Source organism: Canis lupus, chromosome 29, assembly GCF_011100685.1.
Source record: "Canis lupus familiaris isolate Mischka breed German Shepherd chromosome 29, alternate assembly UU_Cfam_GSD_1.0, whole genome shotgun sequence".
NCBI classification, from domain to species: domain Eukaryota; kingdom Metazoa; phylum Chordata; class Mammalia; order Carnivora; family Canidae; genus Canis; species Canis lupus.
Genome location: NC_049250.1, coordinates 35849533 through 35855184, shown reverse-complemented (window position 1 = coordinate 35855184; position 5652 = coordinate 35849533). Strand labels below are relative to the sequence as shown.

The 5652-nt window shown below is 40.1% G+C and overlaps 1 pseudogene; it reads left to right on the top strand.

The window, feature by feature from the left end:
* Nucleotides 1–870: 870 nt before the first annotated feature.
* On the top strand, nt 871–1771 carry LOC611295 (annotated as a pseudogene).
* Nucleotides 1772–5652: the final 3881 nt, after the last annotated feature.

Sequence of the window (5652 nt, the reverse complement as noted above, 5' to 3'; positions counted from 1 at the left end):
TCTGTGTGGTAGGCAGCTAAATGGTGCCTATCTCATGGGGGCATATGGTTTGCATTTTTAACAGATTCTTTTTATTTATTTATTTATTTATTTATTTATTTATTTATTTATTTATTTATGATAGACAGAGAGAGAGAGAGAGAGAGGCACAGACACAGGAGGAGGGAGAAGCAGGCTCCATGACAGGAGCCCGAAGCGGGACTCGATCCCAGGACTCCAGGATCACGCCCTGGGCCAAAGGCAGGCGCTAAACCACTGAGCCACCCAGGGATCCCCTGGTTTGCATTTTTGAAGAGTCGCTCTTCCTGGTGCTTTCCTCACCTGACTGCTGAGGGTATTCATGGCAATATGTAAGACAAGCAAAAGGTCATCCAGTGTGAGTTTTGTGCCTGAAAAAATTAAGATTCATGCATTCCTTTTTTATTAAGTTATTTATTTCAATTCCAATCTACTTAATGTACTGTATTATATTAGTTTCAGGTGTATAATACAGTGATTCAACACTTTTATGTGTTCCTTAGTGTTCATCATTGTAAGTGTACTCTTTAATCCCGGACACCTATTTCACCCATCTCCTCCCCTACAATTAAGATTTATATATTATTTATTTGACTCACTATATTCCACCTTTTCTATGTGAAGTTGTTAATTCTATTTCATAATGTAAAAAGGATTTGGCAGGATGCACAGGCTTCACTTTCTATTTACTACGTCTGTTAAAAAGGTGGAAAATTTTGAGGTGGTCAAAATTATTCATTAAACACTTTCAGACATTCATAGGCCAGCAAATGTTGCTGCAGTAGAAATGTGTCTTCTCTTAAAAATTCTGGAGGAGTAAGACTTTTTGTCAACCTTGACTTCTCTTTGGATATGGAGAAAGCAAAAGGCAAAAAGGGCTCCACGAAGTCGGGGGAAGACTATCTGGCTGGCCAATCCCAACCTGTATCAGAAGAAGCCAAAGAGAAACAGCAGGCGTATGGTGAACCAAAGTTACCAGGAACCCCAGCAAGTGGGACCAAACGGAAGAGATCTATGAAAGAAGGCAAAGCTTCCCATTCAGAAAAGACGGCACAAGAGAGTACAAGAGTAAGAATTCGGAAGAAAATCCCAGTTCCTCCATTACCTTCGAAACTGCCACCAGCCAACTTGCTTCACGGAGACATCCTGTGGGCCTGGTGCCAAGAACTCAAGCTGAGCACCAAAGGCCAGAAATTAGATGTATATAAGCGAATCTGCGGATATGCTTACCCAGATCAAAAGAAGAACATTCCTGTCACCGCAGAGGAGGCCAAGATTCTCACCCAGACACAAAGAAGGTTGATGATGGACAAAGGGGAAATATCTCTGGAAAGTCCTGGAACAAAGATACCTTCTGATGGAACCTACCCTCCTGAAGTGGCTGCCTGAGGGAGGGGTCTGATGCTCTCCTGGAGGGGGTCAATACTGTTGTTGTGACCACTTCGGCCCCAGATTTGCCTCCTGGTCCAGAATTGCAGCCAGGGCTGGGAAGATGGAGACAGTGGCATCGCTACAGGAGGCCCACGGTGCCAAGTGGTGTGTGGTCCATGGGAGAAGTATGCCTGCAGACACAGAAGGTTGGGTTCACCTGCAATTTCATGCAGGACAAGCCTGGGTGCCTGAAAAGCAGGGGAGAGTATGCGCCCTCTTCTTGCTCCCTGCTTGTAACTTTCCACCCCCACAGCTGGAGGACAATATGCTGTGCCCCAAATGTGTTCGCAGGAATCAGGTGTTAATGAAAAGCCTCCAATGAGCTTTTGATAGCAGGAAAAAGGACACAGCTGTGATTATAATCAATGGTACAAAGAGAACTACAGTCAACTCCGTGGTGACACTGATGGCTGGACTGTAGGCTGCTCACACCCTCCATGCTTCCTGCTTACAGGGACACAGGCTAGTGCATTGCAGATGTTACCCTCCAACCTCCATGGGGCCTGTGGCTTCATGGGTTGAGATGCAGGAGCTCTTAGATTTTAAATTGGAAGAGCATTTCAGAAATTACCATTCATTCGACTTAATAAGAAGAAAAAGTCATTCATACTACCAAACATTTGCCCTTCTGAAATAGAAGTGACCTTAACTTCTTTTAAAGTGGGAACCTGAGCCCCGCCTGGCAGAGGGTTTGGGGGTGGGAGGTGGAGTGGAAAGTACAGGTGTGCTTCCACGCTGGATTTCTCTGCAATTCCAACTCCTCCAGAGACGGCTACACCTTCTTTGTTCGTGACTTCAGGCTGTTGAGTATTTTAAACCAAAGGGAAAGCTGTTATTCTTTCCCACTCCCAAAAACATACTCTTAATATCGAAAACATTTTTTGATGTTTTCTTAATAACCTGAGACCTCTATGGTATGTCTCTGGGATCATAATATGGAACACTTTGCGGGTATTATTTCTACTTGTAACTATCTTGTGTGTTTCTACTGCTTAAAAATATTTAAGGGTACTTCTGAATCATAAATTCATAATGTATTGGATTTTAAATTGTATATAAAATCATCTATTGTATATAGGAGGCCATATGCATTGTGGGCAAATTCTTAATATTAACTCAGGATTAAGCTAAAAATCATTATTTTCTTTGGCATGATTCTTTTTTAAAACCACTCAAATGAAGTATGAGGAACATTAAAAAAAAAAGCTATACATTTATGTAAAAAAAAATTCTGTAAAGCTTTTTTTTTAAGGAACCAAATGATGATTCAGTTTTAGTACTTGTGGCATCATGTTTATATTAATAAATTCATGTGGAAGTGAGAGCTATAGTTCTAGACAGTGTTGCCAACCCATGTCATGAATTGTTTGTGGCTGACACATTTTCTTACAGGGAAATATGCAGTGAAAATCATTAAAATTTATATATTTTCATAAGATATTCAACCGTCAGAGGTAAAACTCATTGTAAAACTGATAAACTCATTTGGTTAGGCAGAAGTTCTAAACTTTGATTTTTCTTTTTTTTTTTTTTAATTTTTATTTATTTATGATAGTCACACAGGGAGAGAGAGAGAGAGAGAGAGAGAGAGAGAGAGGCAGAGACAGGCAGAGGGAGAAGCAGGCTCCATGCACCGGGAGCCCGACGTGGGATTTGATCCGGGGTCTCCAGGATCGCGCCCTGGGTCAAAGGCAGGTGCCAAACCGCTGCGCCACCCAGGGATCCCTAAACTTTGATTTTTCTTATTTTTGAGGAGTACTAATGGTAATCAGATGGGCTGTAGGGTTACATTGCCTTGGTTTGAGCCCCAGATCTGCACTGTTAATGGGGTGATCTTAGCCAATGGGGTGATCTTAGTTGCATTCCTTAATTCTTCTTGTTTCAATTTTCTATTTTTTTTTTTTTAAAGAGAGCAATAGTACTATGTCATAGATTTCTATGAGGATTAAATGAGAACAATTCTTGGAACATTTAGCATAGAACCTAGCACTAAGCACTCAATCAAAATTAAGTATTGCTAATATAACCTATAGTAGTTGTTGTCACAAACTATTATCTTCATGGGTCAGATTTTGACCTTGTGTAGTTTTATGACAAACCATGAACTACCTTGAGGAATTATTTTTAAATCTACAAAAATCATCCAATTGGTCCAAATATGTGTGACCAATTGAGTTACTAATATGTAGATAATTTGGGTTTTGTAGCATGGAAACAGTGATACAAAAACTTGGGTGGGGGGTAGACACTGAACAAAAGGGAAATGATTTGTTGAAGGAAAGATGAAGGTATGTCAGCACTGGTTTGGGGATAATGAGTGATAAAAGCAGGGGTTAGAAGGTGGGAATGGGTTGGGTATTCAGACTTTATGGTTTTGGCAAAGGTCACCCATTAACACTTCTCAAAGAAAAAAGTTATGTAGATTGCCTTTCTAATAGCACTTATGCATATGAATGCACATGTATGCAAATAGGATACAGTTTCACATTTTCCATAGCAGTGTTATTAAATAATCTCACAATGATAAGCATAGATGACCTCCCTGGACAGTGGAGGAGGAAGCCTTGAAGAGACCTATGAGTGAACACATTTGAGGCCATATGCCCTGCATCATCCCAGGTGCTAATCTTCAACAATGTGAACTTGATGAGGTTTCCAATTTATGGGGTGAAGTCAGAAGGTTAAACAGCTAATTACAAGAAAGTGATAATATTCTGAAAGGGGAAGTGGAGAGAGCTATTGGAATGTATGGGACAGCGGCCTTTCATCTGGTCTGAGGAATCAAAAAAGACATTCTGGAGGAAAAGTGCCTACACTGAGGCGTAAAGTATAAGAAGATGTTGGCCAAGTAATTTGGAAGGATGACAAGGAGATAAAGGGAAAGGACAAGTATTCTAGGCAGACAAAAAAAAAAAAAAAATGTGTGCAATGACCCAGCAAAAGGCAAGAACATGATATGAAGGGTTGAAAATACAGTTTACTCTCACTAGCCTGGAGTTGCAAAATAAATGTATGAAGAAACCACATGATTTGAAGGAGAAAGGAGAACTAATGTATGTCCAGCTCTAAGAAACACTTGTATCCCGAGAGCAACCTACAGGATCCACTACCCTGCTAGTTTGCTTCAGCAGGCCACAAGCCAACAAAATCATCCTCTGGTAACAGGCTGTGCTATTACTTGGTGCCCCAAATATTGGTAGTATTCACATTTTAAAGATTGGTAAGATAGAAGATGTTCAGATGTGAGCAAAATTTTGTCTTTACTTTAGGATGTTACTGATTAGCTATTACTGTTTAATTCAATTGAAACACATTTTCAGAAAATATAATTCATATGAATAATGGAGGCTGCTCTCATTTCTCAATCATATACATTAAAAAAATCTTTGGACACGCAATACAAAAGGAGAGAGCTTGAAATTTCTGAACTTTATAGATCTGCTTCCTTGTACAGAATGCAATCCATCGGGTTAAATATAGTCTACCATTGGTTTCTGGGGTGGGATTGGAATGTTATTGAGGTTAATCAAATGACACTGGACTTCAAATACTGTGTGTGTTTTGTTTAGAGATTTGTAGAGAGAAGGGGCAGGTCAGTGTGACTGTGGATTGTTGATACGTGTTTGCACATAGTCAGTACACACTGAATGTTTGAGAAAGAGCCAATAAATGAAAGGAAAATGCCTTTGAAGTCCCAGAACTGGGTGGCAGGTTTTAAACTCTAGACATACTTGAAACACACTGTTAATCCTCAGTTTTTTAAAAGCCGCAAAATCCACTGGTTTTCTGGGCTCTGTTATAGTGGATCAGAATATATACTGCAGCAATTACATAGGGTCATGCAGTTGCAAGGACTCACAAGACTCCACAAAATATGCTTTCATAAACTTTTAATAAAGACAAAGGACACAAAACAGTAAAAGGAGAAGGATTTTTTTTTTTTTGCCCAGGCAAAGATCAGGGATATTTGAGACAGTCAGGTGCAGCTTTCAAGGTCCTCTTTCAAATTGCACAGGACACAGCTCGTCTCTGGATTGCAATCCAACAAGTTCTATGAAGCTGAGGCTTGAGTTTACTGAGAAATCTTTCATATCCTGCAGGTCACAAAGCCCAAACAAAGTTGTGTATCCAGGTGAGCCAAGTGTATAACATTGGTCTGTAAATTTTCAGTAAGCAATGTAGATAAGCTGGTACTTCCAAGGG